The sequence below is a fragment of the Anguilla rostrata genome, unplaced genomic scaffold (assembly GCF_018555375.3).
Source record: "Anguilla rostrata isolate EN2019 unplaced genomic scaffold, ASM1855537v3 scaf0986, whole genome shotgun sequence".
NCBI lineage: Eukaryota > Metazoa > Chordata > Actinopteri > Anguilliformes > Anguillidae > Anguilla > Anguilla rostrata.
In genome coordinates, this window is record NW_026986342.1 from 19,509 (window position 1) to 37,728 (window position 18,220).

At 42.9% G+C, this 18,220-nt stretch overlaps 1 long non-coding RNA gene across 1 annotated transcript; it reads left to right on the forward strand.

Annotated features, from left to right (window-relative positions):
- Window positions 1-7,926: 7,926 nt before the first annotated feature.
- Window positions 7,927-8,918, forward strand: LOC135246944 (uncharacterized). Its single transcript, XR_010328033.1, has 3 exons — window positions 7,927-7,951; window positions 8,352-8,465; window positions 8,857-8,918. It is a non-coding gene; the product is annotated as an uncharacterized LOC135246944 (long non-coding RNA).
- Window positions 8,919-18,220: the final 9,302 nt, after the last annotated feature.

Here is an 18,220-nt window from a genome sequence, read left to right on the forward strand (position 1 = left end):
AGAGTATAAGCTTTCTAACGATGTATAACATGTCTAATTCTGCTTTTGGAATAGCGTTTTATAGGTCAGCGTAACAGAAAATATTCTTAGCATCATATTCACTTACGCATTCACCCTGTTAGCAGACAAATACGATGCACCTAATGAAACGTGATCAAGGATATTTCGTAATTTCTTGGAAAATACTATTATTATTGAGGACTTCTGAACATAGCTAAGCCATATGTTTGCTGATAGACCTAGCTGACATCGTTTTCTGGAGTAAAACAGAAGCGAATAGAACAATATCGTTGATACTGTCTCTGTCTCTATCTACTGAACATAGAGGAGATTTCATCATTGCTATGCAAGTATTACCGTTCAAAATATTTCGGTTATATACGTTATTTTTGAAATTGAGTATCTTTAAATAGGTTAGTGGTGTTATATAATGTAAATATTTCACACTGTAATGTAAGCGTTAGACGGAAGTGTAATAGTTTTTGTGAAGCATGCAACAGTGATGACGTCAGAGCTGGAACATTGCCAAAACGTGGTGGACGGGTGAAAATTGTTTTCATGTTGTCTCATCCCCATACAAGAAAACATACGAGAGTACAGAATATAGAAATACACACAAGTTAATTATTACACATTTAGGTACTGTACCGCATTGTATGACGATGTTTTTGCATTATTTTTTTAATCTGATGGCAATGTTTCATCTTAAACCCTCATAAGGGGCTCATTTATATGCTTTATAATGGACAAAAAGCATTTTATTCAATTTTGGAGAGATTTTGGATATGTTTCTGGACACCTAGCTATTTTAGACCACTGTACTGACTGAAAGCTTGTAATTCCCATTTGAAAATTATGCAACAGTGATTTTCTTGAGTCAAAACAGTTGATTTGTAGTGAAATACATGGATATGTTATGATTTACAGCAATGCATAATTTAGACATTTTGGATAGATTTGGAGATGCTGGGTACACTGCTTAGATTTTGCTTCATACATCTATAGTAGTTCTACATATCCTCCCTTAGATTTTATGAACTTGTGGTCAAGAAGTTTTTGACCTAGCACATGTATAGTTTAACCTCCTGCATATATTCCATCTCGCAGTATTTCACTGCAAACTTAAAAGTGCAAATTTATTTTGGATTTTTTGTCAAAACAATTGCATTTGTGGCACTTTATTTCTTCCAAAATTATGAATATAAACTAATCTGTGTTAGTATTGTAAATTGTACAAATGTCTTGCTTCATTTAAGCCATTTTTCAAGTCTCTGTGGTGTTCACGTCTGGAGTTATAAAGCTTTAAATAGGGTACCCCTAAATGGGCAAGGATTGGCAAAATTTGGCTTGTGCCTTAAGAGGTTAAGGTAATTTCAGTATCGTTAGGTACTGAGTATCGAATTAACACCGTTTAAGTTTCAAGTATCATTTCAGTATTGAGTATCGTAATACTAAACCTGGTATCAGTATCAAAGTCAAAATTTCGGTATCGTGACAACACTAGTGTGACGCCTTTTTTAGTTGCGGCGCAGAAACACTGCAGCTGTGCATGCACACCGGACCATCTAAGTGTTATGACATGCCATCTAAGTGTTACGACATAGTAAAGGCCTTGACGGGAAGCGGCCAGGACACATCCATGGCGATGTAACTAAGTCATCCGACAGCGTCTCTTAGCTCAAAATTGGCCATAAGTCATCAATATTTCATACGATCATCATGATATTCAGTAGATATGTTGGGTGAAGGCGTATGATCATGAGGACAGAGCCATTTTAAAATCGCTCCATAGGGGGCGCGATGCTGCCAGTGCTTGGACCCCTTCCAACGCCGCTTGCGGCTTTAATTCTTCATTACAGTTGGTATCAGAATCACCGTCAGACATCGCAAGTGTTGTAAGAGACTGCAAACGGAGATGCCATGTAGCTGTATAACAGCTAGCTAGCCAGCGTTGCCAGGTGGGAAATATTAAACTATCGTACCGGAGGCTTAAAATTATCAGATTTTAAAGAAAATTATTGTACACAGCGATAACAAGAGAAATCATGGGTTTAAATATGTAATTTCACAAAAATAGCGTATTTATTGTAAGCAACAACCTTGTTTGACTCGCCTTCTCACATACTTCAGCCATTGAATGCAATACCAACAGCCACAAAGGGGAGAAAAACATTTGCGCACCACATGCGTGGAAGCAGGCAACTTCCTGGATCCTACTCAAATGAATGACACTCACTGGTCTAAGGATGATGTCAAGTAGCCTACAATTAAACCGCAATCGCTCAAACATGTAATCGTTATAATTGAGAGCTGTAACATTACAATTCATCAGCATGGAAACAACAGTTGTATAAGTCACCAGTGTAGAATTATAATGTTGTGCTGTGTCAATGTATTTAATATGCTGTATCAATATTTCTTTGTTCTTGTGAAAGCATGTTTCTTTTCAAAACATCCAAAAAGTCTCTCAGTGCATACCTGGCCCTACCTAGTCTGTGAGTTCAACTTCAACCTCAGTTCTTCCGACGACTTTCTCTTGCCTCTCTCCTGCTTTCGCCTGACTCCTCGGCACTAATTTAGCTAATTTTTTAACATAAACAAAAAAAATAACATTGCTGGTAATTTGTAGGTAGCATGTTAACTTTCTACATCAGAAAGAACGAGTGGGAGAGCGGCAGCCATGCAGCAGCTCGCTCCTGTGGGGCACGCACGTCATGCATCAAGCAAATGATTGTCTGAAAAGACGCGACCTGTGTTTTTAAATGACTTTGCCTCTAAATACAGATCTAGGATCAGATTTCATTATCTCAATTCAGGTCCAGTATATTATTTAATGTGGGTTATTTAGATATTTTATGAGGGTAATTTAATAGGGTAATCCTCGCATGAAAATAGCTTTGTCATGTGATTTACTATCACGGTATTACGGTACGTTTATGATAGTACGATTTCATATTTGAATTTTACGGTATACCATCACATCACTAATCCAGGGGCTGCTGGTAATTGTGAATTTGGCATTTATTCTTGTTCCAGGTCCATCCCAAATGGTGTTCATGACCAGAATATTAGTGAAGATTGGCCATTTGTCGTAATTAGGAGTTAATTGGGCCTTAATTGGCACCTGTGGCTGTATTTAAGGGCCTACCTTCAGAGCCACTGCTTTTTGCCCTTGATACTTTGGGGAAATCCAAGTCCTCAAAAAACAAGACCAGGTCAAAACCTAGTATATGGCTGGACCCGTCGACCAATGGTGTAACTTCATAACTCGGCCGACCAATGGTGTAACTTCATCACTCATTCACTCAGTAAGTCACAGACATTCGCATTTGTAGGGCTGGCCACTGTTGTGGCCCAGCCAAAAAAAAGTTTAGTGCAAATACTTTTCCAATATAATAAATAGTCTACATAAATAAATAGATCAACCGTCCAATCTATACACTTGAGTAAAGCAGATCGTGGAATTCTTGCCAACTTAATTCGTAAACTTGTCTATTGTAGACTAACTTCGGATTAAAGCTAAATCATGACTAATACAAAGCAAACAGTGATAGCAAAGACACGGTTGTACAGTGGCGCGATACAGCTAACGTCTTAACCTGGATGATTAGTTCACTTGCTTGTAACTATTAGGTTAATCTCTGCTAAATTAAACTGGGCTAATCTCAACAGTAAATTAGACCTCTTGCCCTCTTAATGATAGCGTCAGACCACCTAGCCAACTAGTTAGACTAACACTTTACAAAACACAAAATTTGAGTTTGAAATATTTCGCAATAATTAAACGTTACTTTGGGACCTATAGACTAATGTTAACTTTATGTAACTCTGGCTTCACACCCATCAGTAGCAGTCAGAGCAGAGTTTGCTAGCAAGCCACAAAAATGAATCAGTGACAATGGAAAAACAGATAAATAAACGTTAGCGGGACAAAAAGTCTGTAAATTACCCACTCTACTTTTATCTGAAATCTAACGATGTGTGATTGCGATAAAGGCTAACGTTAGCTATAACATTTTTGTCGTTAAATTAGGTTAGCTGGCTAACTTGCCGTTTATTTCTCCGAAAACAAAAGCTGTTTATGGGGGTAGTACCAAACGACTTACGTTGAGTTTCTTTCATGCGTGTCTCGATTCAATTTAAACTACTAGTTTATTCCTCTTCATTTAGATATCTTCCCGTCATAGTCAGTTTAAATGGTAGCTAAAACTAAACCAGGTTAAAACCTAGTATATGGCTGGACCTAACACACGTGATCCGGCCGACCAATGGTGTAACTTCATAACTCGGCCGACCAATGGTGTAACTTCATCTCTCAGTCAGTCAGTCAGTCACAGACATTCGCGTCTGTAGGTCTGGCCCTACTGTTGCGGTCCAGCCAAAAAATGTGGACCTCCACAAGTCCGGTTCCTCCTTAGGAGCAATTTACAAACAACTGAAGTTACCATGAGCATCTGTTCAAACAATTGTATGCAAATGTAAAAATCTTGGGACCACACAGACACTGCATCGTTCAGCAAGGAGGCACATATTAAGTCCCAGGGCTGAACAAACTTTGGACCAAAAGGTTCAACTGAACCCCAAGACAACAACCAAGGAACTGGTGAAGGAGTTGGAGGCATCAGGAACCAAAGTATTTGCTTCCACCATTAAGAGAATCCTACATTGCCATAGCCTGAAAGGCTGTCGTGCAAGGAAGAAGCCCCTACTCCAAGACCGGCATAAAAAAGCCAGAATGAAGTTTGCAGGTGATCACCAGGATGAAGACCTAGCCTTTTGGAGGAGTGTTCTCTGGTCAGATGAAACAAAAAATGCACTGTTTGGCCATAATGATCAGCGCTATGTATGGAGGAAAAAGGGTGAGGCTTTTCATCCGAAGAACACATCCCAACTGTGAAGCATGGGGGTGGCAGCATCATGTTGTGGGGGTGTTAGATGGCATCATAAGGAAGGAGGATTATCTAGAAATACTGAAGCAACACCTCAAGACATCAGCTAGAATGTTAAAACTTGGTCGCAACTGGGTCTTCCAGCAGGACAGTGATCCTAAGCATACCTCCAAAGTTGTTGAAAAATGGCTTAAAGACAACAAAGTGAAAGTATTGGACCTGCATCTCATAGAAAATTTGTGGACTGAAATGAAAAAGTGCGCCTAAGCAAGGAGGCCCACAAACACTGAGATACACCAGTTCTGTCTGGAGGAATGGGCAAAAATTCAGGCAAAGTACTGAGAAGTTTGTGGATGGCTACCCCAAGCGTTTGATTCAGGTTCAGCAATTAAAAGGCAAATGCACCAAATACTAACAAAGTGTATGTAAACTTTTGACCCACTGAAAATCTGATATAGTATATAAAAGGTTAATTAAATCTGTCTCTTAGCTATTATTTTGAAATTACCTCTTATGAAAATAAAGAAGATATCCTAATTGACTTAACACAGGAAATGTACGTTAACATGAAATGAGTTGTGAAAAATTGAGTATGAATGTCTTTAGCCTGAGTGTATGTAAACTTTTGGCCTCAACTGCAAGTGCATGTGCCAGAGGTTCTGCTTTTGTACATCCTGGTGAAGGATGGCCAGTGGAGGCATGACACCAAACCAGTTGCAGGGAGCGACGCCAGCCAGCTTACCCCTCCACCATGATCATTTGTGTCGTGTCTGCCTGCAGTATCCCGAGCTGCTGGTGGCTTCATACAACAACAATGAGGATGCCCCCCACGAGCCGGATGGCGTGGCGCTGGTGTGGAATATGAAATACAAGAAGACCACGCCGGAGTATGTCTTCCACTGCCAGGTAAGTGAGCCCAAGATCTCACCATCTGCATCATTACAGCTGCCCCTGGCCTTTGAGTGATGTCACTGGCACAGCATACTGTCCTCTCTGCCACATCTGGCCACAAACGTTGAACGAGGTGCTAGAGGAAACTGGTGGTGCCACATTCAAATTCAATTCACCGCTAAGCAATTCAAATGCACCGTGTAGTGGTCTAATTCACTAATGTGCAGATTAAGACAAGGGTCCCCCTGTTGCACGGAAATAATGGCATGGGATGGCAGGAGGGCGGCTCCATGGCCTTCTCTGCCAAGCCGCCCTCCCTGAAGTTCCCAAACAAGAAGCCCTGAGTAGAAACACGTGCTGCCTGCAAATTGGACATAGCTATAGGCACGTCACTCAGACAAATAAAACAGCCCCTAAAGGCTTCCTCGTGCTTCGAACAGACTGCAGCTCAGAATGTCACAGAGCTCTACGACATTTCAATTAGGGAGTTCTGCGTCTGAAATTTTTGGTAATTTTCTGACACCAACATACTGTCCACACCCACTTTCCACAGTAATTGGTCAGGTGTGCAATGTGCAGGGTTTCGGTGGTTTGAAAATTTGAAAATGTTTTGCAGAAATTCTCGAATGTTGTTTGCCAGCCACCAGTAAACATCAGAAAAGAACAAAGGCCAGTTTACAGTTTGGCGATGTATGACCATTGCCACTGGCGATTATCACATTTTGCTTAATAGTCGGTCACAACGACTTGTAGTTTATACTGAATGACGGGTGATTTGTCTTCATCACTATCATGTGCCCATTGCTGAGATTTAATTTGTATTGAACTTTGACCCCATCGCTGGCTCAGTTGTCATGATAATATTGACAATGTAGTCCGACCAGGTGGACTACAAACATGGCATTAATGTTTCCACTTCAATGCTTTCTAATCGGTTACATCTTTATACATTTTAAAAGTGTAAAAGAGATAATGGAATGTTGGCGAAAATTTAGCGCTATCCATTAGCTGATAATACATCGCCTAACTGTAAACTGTTCTGAAAAAGCTGAACTACACTGTTAACATGAAACCCTGAAGAAAAGCAGTGAGTGTGCTCGCCAGTATGCGCATTTGTATGACTTATTTGTTATTATTGCGCATTGCAATTATTAAAGAGAACACAGAAGTCACTGGTAAATGGTAAATGGACTGCATTTATATAGCGCTTTTATCCAAAGCGCTTTACAATTTGATGCCTCTCATTCGCCAGAGCAGTTGGGGTTAGGGGTTAGGTGTCTTGCTCAAGGACACTTCGACATGCCCAGGGCGGGGTTTGAACCGGCAACCTCCGACTGCCAGACAATCGGTCTTACCTCCTGAGCTATGTCGCCCTGAATTCTTGGATAAACCCCACCCCTCTCTATGACGGACAGCTACTAGCTCTACCTTTGAGTTTAGGGAAGTTATTAACAACACACTGCCCAATGTGATCAGATAATGTTCTGTACAAACCAATTCATTTGAAGCATGGGGAAAACTTCGGACTTCGGACAGGAGTTTTTTTTTAATTCTGCCAAATCACTTGCGCAAATTGAAGCCAGCATCTGGATCGACATCACCCGTTTCCAAGCTGTTGTAAGTCCATGTAATCACTTCAAACTGGCTGCCAGGTAAGGAGAGCAGAAAGCGTACACATGGTAAACTCACATGAGTAATATCCACATAAATCACAAGAGATCCTGTTGTAGCCAGGCTTCCCGGAGAAATGTGGCTTGAGCTGCAGGCAGCCAATGGCCCTGAAACAGTATAACATGGGCAGCAGTCCAGGTGCCATGACTTGGTAACAACATTTTCTGTGAATGCTGGGGTCTTGTATATTGTGCTTGGCGAACCCTACATTTTGTGCTGCAAGGCACTCTTTCTCGATTAGAGGTGACATGAACCAACACGCCAAGATTAAGTCATTTCCAGAAGCCTGTCACTATAGTCATCCATTTGCCTGAGGTTAACGGTGCTCCTTTCCTCCCTATCCTCTCTACGAGCAGTCTGCAGTGATGTCCGCTGCCTTTGCCAAGTTTCACCCCAACCTGGTGGTGGGGGCACCTACTCTGGCCAAATTGTGCTCTGGGACAACCGCAGTAACAAGAGGACCCTGTCCAGAGGACCCCCTGTCTGCTGCTGCACACACGGTATTCTTACATCACCTGGTTTCACACACTGCTCCATGTCACATTCAAAGTGAATGATAAACTGATGAACTATTGGCACTTTGATTTCCAAGCCTGTCCATGTATAGCACTTAAATAGTTATGAGTATCACTGGGATGCATGTAAACAAAAGGAATTTTGATTTACAAAATACTAGTGTCATTTTGAGGTTCATGTACTTGTACTGTACATCCAATCAAACTTTCTATGGATTACATTTAAAATAATTTCTTCAGACAATGAAATTTCAGTATTTAATGTGCAGTATTAGCTACTTTATCAAAGAGAAGCCATTAATGCTGGGTTGGGGGTTGGAGCAACTGGGTAGCAGCGAACCTCCTGCAAAAGTGTGACTGCATGCATTCCTCTGGCCCTGTACAGCACCCTGTGTACTGTGTCAATGTGGTGGGCACACAGAATGCACACAACCTGATCAGCATTTCCACTGATGGCAAGATGTGCTCCTGGAGCCTTGACATGCTGTCCCAGCCGCAGGTACCACCCCGATGCCCCCGCCCCGCCCCACCTTGCCCTGCCTCTCTCACTGGGTCACCCAATGTGTCAGGCTAATCCAGCAGTGTCACATAAGCTCTAAAGCGTCAGAGTTGGATTGCTTCGGGTTTCAGTTATACTGCAGAAAAAAATGTTTCCTCCCTTTTTCCCCCTCTTTGAGGTTTGTAATGTAGGGTTCCATTCCATCAGTGGAAAACAACAGTGTCAAATGTTAATTATTTATGAAGTGCCTGCAGAATTTAAATTGAGCATTTTAATGCGTCCAGTGAATTCGTAAGTGGGGAAGTGCGTGCTTTCATGCTGTGGGTGGGAGAGCTGGGCCTGAATTTCACTCCTCTACTCTCACCCCAATCTCCCCGCCTCCACCCCACAGGACAGCCTGGAACTGGTGTTCAAGCAGTCCAAAGCTGTGGCGTCACCTCCATGTCCTTTCCCTCGGAGACGCCAACAACTTTGTGGTGGGAGCGAGGATGGGTCCGTGATACTGCGTGCCGCCATGGAAGGTATGCCCACAGGCTCCCCCAAAACATCAGCACCCCGTGGCTTCTCACGGGACGTCCAGAGAAAAGGGGCCGAGTCAAAATAGGAAGTCATACAAAACTAACATGAAGGGTCCCCCAGATGGCAGGTCCTGTTGAAATATTACATTACATTACATGTATTTAGCAGACACTTTTATCCAAAGCGACGTACAAAAGTGCATATCAAGGTCATTGGAACAACTACGAAACACAGGTTCGATAAGGTACAATACTCATTTTGTACAGTTATTCATAGCCAAGAACAGTCCAGTTCACGCAGTGAACATTATTCTGACCTAATTTACAGTTGAGGCCAAATGTTTACATACACCTAGGCTAAAGATATTCAAACTCAGTTTTTCAGGACTCAGCACATTTCATGTTACCATACATTTCTTTTAGCAAGTAAATTAAGGCATCTGCTTTGTTAACATCAGAGGTCATTTAAAAACAATCGATTAGAGACATATTTATCCATCCATCCATCCATTATCTATACCCGTTTATCCTGAGGAGGGTCGCGGGGGGTGCTGGAGCCTATTCCAGCGTGCATTGGGCGAGAGGCAGGAATACACCCTGGACAGGCCGCCAATCTATCGCAGAAGACAGATTTAATTCACTATATTTTCACTATACAGAATTCCAGTGGGTCAAAAGTTTACACCAAGTTGACTGTCTCTTTAAACAGTTTGGAATATTCCAGAAATTGATGTAATGACTTTTTAGAAGATTCTGATTGGCCAATTGTCGTTAATTGGGAGTTAATTGGCTGTATTTAAGGGCCTACCTATAGAGCCACTGCCTTTTTGCCCTTGATGCCATGGGAAAATCCAAGCAACTCAGCCAAGACCTCAGAAAAGATATTGTGGACCTCCATAAGTCCAGTTCCTCCTTAGGAGCAATTTACATTACATTACATTACATTCATTTGGCAGACGCTTTATCCAAAGCGACGTACAAAAGTGCATTTTCATGATCGTAGACAACTGCTGAACACGGGTTCCAGTAAGGTACAATTACTTATTTTGTACAGCTATTTCTAGCCGAGAACAATGAACACTATCCTGGTCTAGCATCTGCAAAGCCAACTAGGCAGAAGAATAAGCTACAGTATTAGGACAAATACAATTTACCAAGAAGTGCAGGGATGGGGCAACATGTAACAAGTGACAGGAAAAGGGTATTTTTTATTTTATTTTATTTATATTTATACAGCGTGGTGGTGGTTAGTCTAGGTATAGTCTGAAGAGATGAGTCTTCAGGCCACGGCGGAAGATGGATAGTGAGGGGGAGGTTCGGAGAGGGACGGGGAGTTCGTTCTACCACTGGGGAGCTAGGGTGGAGAAGCTCTGTGATCCCTTTGGGCGGGTGGGAGGGGTTACAAGACGCCTGCTGCCGCAGAGCAGAGTGGTCGAGCAGGCACATAGAATTGAGTCATGTCCTGCAAGTAGATGGGGGCTGTCCTGTTGGCGGCAGTGTAGGCAAGGGTCAGGGCTTTGAATCGGATCCTGGCAGCGACGTAGCCAGTGAAGTGATCGCAGCAGAGGGGTGACGTGGGAGAATTTGGGGAGGTTGTAGATGAGTCGGGCAGCGGCATTCTGAATCATCTGTAGTGGCTGTATGGCACAAGCTGGCAGGTTTGCAAGGGAGAGTTGCAGTAATCAAGGCGAGAGGTCACCGTAGCCTGGACGAGCAGCTGGGTGGAGTGCGTTGTCAGGTATGGTCAATTCTCCTGATGTTGTACAGGAGGAATTGCAGGACCGTGATGTTGCCTTGATGTGCTCCTTGAGGTCCAGTTGGTCATCCAGGACCACCCCCAAGCTCTTGGCAGAGTGAGAGGCAGTCACTGTGGTGCCATCAACCGCAAGTCAACACAGATATTCTCAGCTAACGCAAAAATAAGCTTTCTGACTAGCAACAGTTGAGACAAGTTTTTAAAAGATTACCTAAATTAAAACAACAACCCCAACTAAAACAGAAACAAATCGTTTAAAATACGCTTTTTCTGAATGCTGGAGCAGAAGGAACTCAATCAGATGCAATAATGAACCACAGATGAACACCACTTAAATAGTACCAGGGGAAATACCAAATTGTCAAACGGGGGAATTAAACACCAACCCCCACACAGTTTCACTAACGCCTTTAACTAACTAACAACAGCAAGTCAACTACAGATATTCTCAGCTAACGACAACTAAGCTGTGACTAGCAACAGTTGAGACAAGTTTTTAAAAGGTTACCTAAATTACACACAACATGTTCTCTAACTAGCAACAGCAGAAACAAACGTTAAGAACGTTTATTAACCCAGGTAGGCAGGGGACCAACAACGATAACTAATGAACCACAGATGAACACCACTTAAATAGCACCAGGTGAAACTACTCGAAATTGCCTCAACAATAGGGGAAATTAAAACCAACCCCCACACACAGTTTCACTAACGCCTTTAACTAACTAACAACAGCAAGTCAACTACAGATATTTGCTAACGACAACTGTTTCGACTAGCAACAGTTGAGAAATTTTTTAAAAGATTACCTAAATTACACAAACTATGTTCTCTAACTAGCAACAGCAAAAAACAAATCAAGTTAAGATACGCTTATCTGAACCCGGGAGGAGAAGGACCACAAACAGATGCACACTTTCCAAACAATAATAATGAGCATCTGTTCAAACAATTATATGCAAATATAAAATCTTGGGACCACACAGACTCTGCATCGCTCAGAAGGAGGCAAATTAACCCCGGGGCAAAATTTGCTCCAAAGGTTCAACTGAACCCCAAGACAACAAAAATGAACTGGTAAAGGGGTTGGAGGCATCAGATACCAAAGTATCTATATCTACCATTAAGACAATTTTACATTGGTATAGCCTGAAAGGCTGTTGCGCAGAAGAAGCCCTACCCCAAGACCGTTAAAAGCCAAAATTAAGTTTGCAGGTGATCACCAGGACGAATACCTAGTTTTTTTGAGGAGTGTTTCTGGTCAGATGAAAAAAAAATTGAAAATGTTTGGCCATAATGATCATCACTTTGTATGGGGGAAAAAAGGGGTGAATTTTACCCGAAAACACCACCCCAACTGTAAGCATGGGGGTGGTGATCATGTTGGGGGGGTGTTTTGCTGGAAAAGGGACTGGTGCACTTCTGAAAATAGAGGCATAAAGAGGAAGGAGGACTATCTAGAAACTGAAACAAAACAAAAAACATCAACTAGAAATTTAAAAAATTTGGGTTGAACTGGGTCTTCCAGCAGGACAATGATCCAACATAAAAAATGGAAAAGAAAACAAAGTAAAAGTATTGAGGCCATCACAAAGCAGCGGGTGAGGATAGTTAGGTATGGTCAACCTCCTGATGTTGTACAGAGGAATCTGCAGGACCGTGAGTTCCCTTTGATGTGCTCCTTGAGGACCAGCTTCACCCAGACCACCTCCAAGCTCTTTCAGAGTGAGAGGCAGTCACGTGGTGCCATAAACCCGGGGATTGAGAGCCATAGTGGGGAGGTTGGGGAAGAACAGCAGCTGGGTTTTTGTTGGGGGTGGGGCGGGCCCTCCAGGTTGAGATGTCAGCCAGGCGGGAAGATTTTTTATCTTTAAACCCTTAAAGCAGGGGGGGGAAAGAGGAAGGTTGTGTGTCCCTGATAACAGTGATGGGAGAAGCTGTGTGAATTAAGAACTGAACCAAGAGATTTGGTGTAGGGAGAACAGCAGTGGACCCAGACAGATCCCTGTGGTACTGTAACTAAGGGAGAGGAGCAGAGGAACCCCATCTAGATGACTTAGGTCATATCTGCAAGATAGGAAGAAAACCAAGACAGGGCAGTCCCAGAAATCCCCATCTCAACCAAGGTGGGGGGAGTAGAGTATTTTGGGGACTGTGTCAATGTTCAGGCAGGTCTAAGAGGATCAGGATAGAGGAGAGGCATGAGGTTTTTCAGGGGGAAAGCCCCGGCCCCAGCCAGGGAAAGGGAGCCATGTTTAGTCCCCGTCTAAGCCAATGGTGAGGGTCAGCAGGTTGTTCTGATGAAACACTGTAGTATGAATTTCCAGGTTCTGGGGATCTACTTCACAGGGGCCCGGAGTCCGGGGGGTGTCAATTTTAGTAGCATCACCCCGGGAAAATTGGCAGGGGATGTGGCTTTTCTTTTCCCCTGGCAGATTGGGGGCCTGGGCATTTACCCAATTCCCCGATGAGGGCTGCACAACAGCTCAGTTTTTTGAATAGAGTGAAAAATAGGGGTCCGAGAGGGGGGGATCCCATTCCCATTAAAAATTAAAAAACAAAATTAATTGTTTTAACCGACCGCCCACTGTGCCTGGCAGGACTGGGGGGGACACAAACCCCCAATCGACAGTGGGGGCTGCAATGAGTATTGACAAAAAGGGGGGAAAGGTTTTTAAAGAAAAGTCACATCTAAAAAAACCTGCAGTTTTTCATTAATTTGGGAGAACCCAGAAAAAGGGCCCATTATCTTCTGCAGTCAGCCCTGCTTTGTTTCATGCACAGTCCACCAGTTGAATTGCATATATTCTGTTAGAGGAGTACATGCAGGAAGCCTGCAGGTGCCCAATCCCAGCCTTCTGTGAAATGGGGGTAACCCCCCGACAACATTCTTCCCCCCCAAAACCAAAATGCCGCCTGCCCCCATTTTCATCTTCATGGTTTATGAAACCCGCATCCTAATCCACTCCCCCCCCTCCTGTTGATATTAAAAACACCAAGAATTATGTGGGAAAAAAATTTAATCAGTAATGCCAAAGATTCAGATATTTTGAAAAGGAGAAAAAAATGGACTAGTTAAATGGATATTGCACATGATGCTCAGGGTAGCTTGTTGAGGAGAAACCATGCTTTTCCAGGGAAATTTTTAAACAAGAAATTATCACAATGCACAAAGCTCTGCTGATACCTTGACAAGCCTTTTCCCGCATGATCCCTGGTGTGAAGTGAGTTCTACCTTCTGGTTTTTTCCAGCAGGATTTGTATTTCTCCCTGGCTCAAATGAATAGCAGGGCAGACGGGGCCACCAGTATTCTGACAAATAGTTACCCAGAATTGATTTAGACTAATCTAAAAATAGTGCCCAGCCCAGGTTGTGCTAATTAGCTGTAGTGTACAAGAGCCCAGCATCATTTTGCTGTGTGTATTTTGTTTTATGCTCAAATCCCAACCAATGTCCTTTATCTCCATTTAAACTCAGTCCATCTTAAAGGAGCGGGGAAAGCCCCGCATGTATCAACTGTATTTGAAATGTATACTTGGTTTAAAAAACCAGTCTTTTTACCATGCAACAGTTGCAAAGGATTTCAAATTAAATGCTGTTAGTTTTTTCCCTTTGTGAAGTGATGCCTAGTCTAAATTCACAAGTTGAACCTGTACAATCCAGTTGATAGGTTAATTCCATTCATCACGCGGGTTGGTGGGGAATGCAGGAGTGTGGTTTTTTGTTTGGTTTTTCATTGATGTTTAATTCCAAAACTGAGTTACAGATTTCCCATTTCATTAAATGGAACCTCATCCCGGCTGATAATGTACAATCTTTTTTGTTTTGTGCATTTATTTTTGAGCGAATTGGAAGGAGAACTCAGAGGGCACGCAGCCCATGTTGTCTCCCAGGCCCCCCGGGACCTTGCCGGGTTTGAAAGCAACTCCTTGCTTTCCATCTCAGATCTTAGGGGCCCCAAATTTATCAATCCAGAATAACCGCCCAAAATCAGTGGTGTAGCGGGGTCTGATTTTGCATGCCATGGGGTTTTTGACGATTTTCTCCCACACCACCTTTTTTTTTTTTTTAAGTGCTCAGTTTGGTATAGAGCGGGTTTTTTCTTGCCTTGGACTTTAAAGTTGCTAACTTCCCTTTAAAATCTTGATTGAACTTGACTTTTAAAATATGCCATGCTAAAAATAATTTCAGGTCTTGTGAAGAGATGTTGTGAAACACTACTGGCAGGGCATAAGAAGGCAGCAGTTCACAAAGCGGGAGGGTTTGCTTTGATAAGGGCGTTGTGTATAAGCGGGGACATGAGCCAAGATGGGATCAGTGAGAGGTTTTTGAAATAAACATTTTAAAATGGATTGGTGCTACATTTAATGTGTTTATGGGAAGCCCTACGACCTGAGGGGCAATGTTAAGGGGTGTGCGTTTGTCTTAAAGGGGGTTCAGCTCAGCAGTCAAACATCCTAAGGGGACGATTTTTTTGTCGCTCTACAGCAAAGGATCAGCGAGATGTTTGGGGGGCACCACGGGCCCATTACGGGATCCACTGTCACACGCCGTAGGCCCCATTGATTCCCCCCACCTCCCCTTTCCCTTTTGACGGGACCGCGCTCGGGAGCACAAGGTACTGTTGGAAATCCGCACCCCACTCCAAACCACAGATCCCGGTGTACAGCACTGTCTCAGTATTCCCGCCTGCCCCTTCAGAACTAGGATAAAACCCCATTGTATTGTTTTTTATAAAGCCTACGCAGCCTTTTTTTTTATTGAACCATGCCTGCTCTTTTCCCCCTCCCTCCTTTCTGTTGCTGTATTTGTCCGGCTCTGAATTGGGATACTGACTTCATGTGTGGGCAGTTTTTTTCTGCCTGAGTATGTGTCTATCTTGGTGGGCCCTGGTGATGTAACTGTCCTATGACAACTTGTTTTGGGCCCCTTTCTTCTCTTGCCTGCAGAACAACAAGCCACTGTACTCGTTTTTAGGACAACTGACTATGTTTTGATGTCATGTGGGCCCCCCCCCCCCTGCCCTGTTTTCCTGTGTGGACGGAGGGGGGCCCCCTTGACTTGTGGAACCCAACAACGACACAGAGGTACAGTAAACAGAACAGACGCGCATTACTGTTGTGACACTGTTGCTTCCCGAGAGAAACCAAGAAAAAAGATTTGTGCTTATTCTTTTGGAGTCTGCAGGTGGAGGGGGCCAAATTTAACACCATTAAAGGGCCCAGTTTTGTTACTGACCACCCCGAGATCAGTACTGTTCAACTTGATGTTGTGTTTCAGATTTTCTCAAACTAATAGTGTATTTCCTGGAATGTCACACACCACCTGGGAAATGGCAGGTGTAGTAGTTTACTGTTTTGGTCATCAGTGCCCGGGGAATATGCTAGTGCCAGTATAAAAATGGTAGAATCAATAACGATTTTCCCAAAGTGCATTTACAATGCTGTGTTTTTCTCAGATTCATATTTGAAGGATTTTTTTACGGGCAGCCCACTTAAGAATTGCCATTTGTTTATTACACTTTTTTAACAAATAGGCGCTTTATTGAAAGAATCATTTTAATATTTCTTTAAAAATCTCCAGACTGAAAAGGCAGTTATTTGGGAAAGGCTGGGGACTGGTTTTTCCCCGGCACAGGGGGTTATTTGGGAAGGGACTGTCATTGAAGGTTCCGCCAGCATCACGGGGAGGGAAACCCGCTCTGAACCGGGGCCGTTGGGCCCAATCCGGGGGAGAAAATTTGGGGCGACTTGATGGGCAGATCCCATCTATGATGTTTGGGGAGGGGGCAGGGCTTAGTCGAGAACTTGTGTTTGATCTCACCGCTGCTGAAGTTACAAGGAATTCAAGGACAACACAAAGTTTTACGCTGAAATTAGATTAAATTAAAAAGAATCAATAAAGGCAAAGTGCTCTAACCATTGCACTATTCTCAAGCCACTATATATTACATTGTTCTGAGGAATGTTTTTCCCAAACCAAGACTGAAGAACAGGGAAGGACTGAAGCAAACAGAGGTTGAGCGCTTTTGGGTTTAAAGGCGAGATTTGTCTATTTAAGGTTCTATTTCTCCAAGCCCACTAGTGAGTCTTAATTTCCTGTCAGGGTGGGGTCCCCCCCTAAGGATGGTGTGTTTAGTGCATCAGCTACACCATTGATGGTTGTACCCAAAAAACAGGACGATTGTAGCCCTTGGATTCGAGGAAAGGGGGTGAGCCCCTGAGAATTGGGAAAAAATTGCCTGTGATCCTGTAACCCCAGAGGAAGCCGCTGCGCTGAAAAAAATAATTAAGGAAGTTCAAGCAGAAGATAAAGGGCATGATGAATATTTACACTTGCTTATTTCTGCAAATGATTGTCTTATTTACAGCAAATTGCTTTTCCCCCGGGAGTGACAAAAGGGACCCCCCTTCGCCGCACACTGGCGGAGATCAACGAAACCCGACGAGGGCGGGGAGCTCCGCTCAGCACTTGTCAGCCTGATTGCCCCCCGGGCGGTATAGGGACCTGCCTTTTCCCCCAACTCGATTGTACGTTTTACTATGGGGTGACACTGATTAATGTCAGCAGCAGTCAAGAGCATTTATCTTTTTTTTTGTGGCAGAAAAACCAGTCAAACCAGATATGCAAATCTTGTTTTTTAATCCTCGTATTTGGGGCCACAGCCATATTTCTGCCGGCTTGTTAATGCGCAGGTTACAAAAAAAAAAAAAAAAAAACCTTTTTTTGGGAAAAGGCTTGGCAGCAACCTCAAACTGCAAACACAATAAAAAAAATGGGTTTTGGATTTGACTTGTAATGACTTCTGGAAAAGAACCCAAAGCCTTAAAGTCAATCCCTCATTCAGTGAGAACATCCGTACGCTGCACTCCAGCCACATTCCGACAGTGCCACTCAGTCCTTACATGATGCACCCCCTTTCTGCCATTTTGACACCCAATCCAAAAACCGCTGTTTTTACCAGTGCTTCTGGGTCTCTGGAAATATAGTAGTTTAATCATTAATTCATTATTTTGGGAACTGTAGTGTTCTTATCGAATAACCTAAATTGTTATTAGTCCTAGCACTCATTGGTAATATACTACTTGAATGAAAACTATTTTTTAAAAAGGTTTTCTTTTTCTTTGCTTCTGAAGGCTCATGTAAAACTACTTTACTATTTTTTCCCTGAACCAATGAAGTTGTTTCCCCTGGCCCCCATGGACAGTTTAAACGCAAGTAACCTTTTAATCAAAACCCTCACGGGGACTAGAGAAAAAAAAGGAGATTTTTCCCCCACATATGGTATGTTTTTTAAAATGTTTGCAACCCGGGATTTAAAATGAATTCATTAACGAAAGAACCCCCTTTTTCACAGACTTTTTTTAAACCCTTTTTGTGCCCCCTCTGTTGTGTAACCAAGAGGGACATTCTTTCCACACATAAAATTTAAAAACCCATGATTTATTTCAAAAAAAATACAAAAATTTAAAATTTGGCA